The sequence below is a fragment of the Octopus bimaculoides genome, chromosome 1 (assembly GCF_001194135.2).
Source record: "Octopus bimaculoides isolate UCB-OBI-ISO-001 chromosome 1, ASM119413v2, whole genome shotgun sequence".
Lineage (NCBI taxonomy): Eukaryota > Metazoa > Mollusca > Cephalopoda > Octopoda > Octopodidae > Octopus > Octopus bimaculoides.
Genome location: NC_068981.1, coordinates 32,254,324 through 32,257,541, shown reverse-complemented (window position 1 = coordinate 32,257,541; position 3,218 = coordinate 32,254,324).

Genomic DNA, 3,218 nt, shown 5'->3' with positions numbered 1-3,218 from the left:
CACACACACACACACACACACACACACACACACACACACACACACACACGAACACATACGTACACCCCCATACACCCCCACACAGTTTATAGAAATGCAGGAACAAAAACTAGGGATAAGTTAAAAACTAATTTGCATATATTGTATTCTACATTTGGAACATGTGTACATGCACGAATTTGTACAAGTATGCCTATATGTGAATATACTTTGGACACGTGAAAGAAACTATTATTAAGACGAATTATTTAAACAAAACCAAATCTTTCTCTGGTAAATTATTGATTAGAGCAGTGGTTTCAGAGAGAAGGATGATCTTGGGTATGCGATGATCTTTCATCCTGTCAACGTTCCTTGCCCAACGCAGTCGTGTCTTAAGTAAAATGGCTTTCAGGCTGGTGGCACATGCTCGCTCAAGGACCTCAGTGTTGCTGATGTAGTTGTTCCAGTAAATGTTGTGGATGGTATGGAGGTAGCGTTGGTGAAAACGTTCGAGGTGTCTGCGATGATAGTAGGAGACGCAGGACTCAGAGCCATATAGGAGCATCGTAAGAATGACGGCCCTGTAGACGCTGACGTTTGTGCTGATATTAAGATGCCTGTTGTTTCGCACACACTTGTACACTCTGCCAAATGCTTTGTTGCCTTTGCAAGTCCGTTGTCAATTTCTTTGTCGATACTCGCATCTGATGAGATGGTACATCCAAGATAAGTGAACAGCTGTGCTGACTTCAGTTCTGTTTCAACAATGGTGGGGCGGGCAGTACTTGTCCTGAGGAGCTGGTTGGTGTAGGACTTCAGTCTTTTTCAAGTTTACTTCCAGCCCAAAGAGCTGGGTGGCCTCTGCAAAGCAGGATATGATGCATTGCAGGGCTCTTTCTGTTTGTGCGACAAGTACGGCATCATCTGCAAAGAGGAAGTCCTGGATCAATTGCTCTTGGGTCTTCGTGTGGGCGTATAGGTGCCAGAGGTTGAAAAGACTGCCATTCAGGTGGTACCTGATGTAAACGCCGTCTTCAGCGTTGAGGTCTACAGTGGCCTACTTGAGCATCATGCTGAAGAAGATGGTGGAGGGAGTTGGTGCCAGAATACAGCCGTTTCACGCCGTTGCTGATGGGTAATGGATCTGATATGTCGTTGTTCAGACAGACTTGTCCTTGTTGGTCTTCGAGAAGCTGGATTATCATGGTTAAGAATTTTGGGGGACAGCCATGTTGGTTTAGGATCTGCAACAAACCGTTTCTGCTCAACGTGTCGAATACATTTGTCAGATCGACAAATGTTGCATAAAGTGCTTTGTTTTGCTCTCAGCACTTTTCTTGGAGCTGCCTGAGAACGAAAACCATGTCTGTCGTGCCCCTGTTGGCTCTGAAACCACATTGACTTTCTGGGAGATAATTTTCGGCCATGAACAGAACAAGTCTGTTAAAGAGTAGTCTTTATAGAACTTTTCTTGTAGTGATAAGCAGGGTGATCCCCGGTAGTTTGAACAACCTGACTTTTCCTCTTTATTTTAGTACAGTGTAATGATGACAGCATCGAGGAGATCACGTGGCAGCATGCTCTATTCGTGGCATGCAGCTAGGAGCTCGTGGAGTTTAGCATCTATGACAGAGCCCCCATGCTTCCATATCTCTGGGGGTATGCCATCGACTCCTGCTGCCTTTCTACTCTTCAGCCGACCTATGGCAACTGTGGTCTCTTCCAGGGTTGGTGGTCCCATCTAGTTCTATTCTCACTGGTTGCTGCTGGATGTGGAAGATTGCGTTTTCCTGGACAACTCAGTTTGCACTGAAGAGGGCCAGAAAGTATTCAGATCGCTGGTTGAGGATGGATGCTGTGTCTGTGAGAAGCGCCTGGCCGTCTGAGCTGCGCAGGGGACTCCAGACTTGATGTCTTCGGCCGTAAACTGCCTTGAGAGCTTCGTAGAACCCCATGTAGTCGCCAGTGTCAGTACACAGCTGCTTTCTCTGTACGAGGTTAGTCCACCACTCATTTTGAACTTCACGGAGTTTGTGCTGCAGAAAGCTTCAGGCTTGGCGAAAGGCCTCTTTCTTCTCTGAGCAGGACGGTTGTGCCAGGTGTGTTTAGTGGACAGACATTTCATTCTTTAGTAATTCCTGGATAAATACACCGTTTTCATCAGACCAATCCATGTCCTGTTTCTTCGTAAACTCAAGGAATTTTACAGATGTCTGTAGGATGGTGGTTTTCAGTTGCTCCCATATAATTTCTGGAGAGGTAACTGGATTGATCACGTTTTGCCTATATGCCTACCTGAAAGTTTACTTTCACTTCGTTTAACTGCAGATCGCTAGTTTTGATTTTCCTGTTGGCCGATTCTCTCTTTTTTGGGGTTTGGGCTTCAAGTGGATTTGAGTTTGCAACGGACGAGGCGATGGTCAGTATGGCATTCTGCGCTAGGCATCACTCTGGAGTGCGCTCGTGAAGTTAAGCAAAACTTTGACATTGTATTGAAATCTTCTACGTTCTCCGTGCCATTAAGATGTTACATCTGGTTTGACAGTGATTTTACCTGGTTAACGCTTTCGACATACTCCTACATACTGGACCGTCTGAAATCGCAACCGAAATTTTGGGTGTACCTTGACCCGTTGAGAGCGATGCTTGTTTATTTCTCTCCTCTTAATGCCACCCTCTGTACAAAATTGATCAGCGTGTCCAATCTCAGCAAAATCCGAAGAAAAATGTTAAGGTTATGTCATAAAAAGGAATACATGTAACTATTTACATGAAAATATAAAAGTTACGGCAAAAAATAAAATCCCTATGGGTATTTACACGGAAAACGCCTATTGAGTTTATAAAACCACTGCTCAGGCGCAATTATCGATTTTTTATCAACGTCATATACTGACATCAACACACTGCCATGAGCCTCGCTCACTCATCGATTTTCATCAAAATCGGACAAGAAATGCAAAAACTGCTTCAAAAATAACACCGTTATGGGAATTTTCATTTAAACGCCCGGTTGAGCTCAGAAAATCGATTGAGCATTATCGAATTTTCGAAAATTTCCAGCCTTATTTGAACTTCAGGGCATGTGATCTACCTATGTGCCAAAAATCATTAAAATCGTTTGGCCGGTGTGGCAGGAGTTAGAGTAACCCCATGCACACAGACAGACACCATTACACATTTATGTATACATACATATATCTATCTGTGTGCATATATATATGTACATATATATA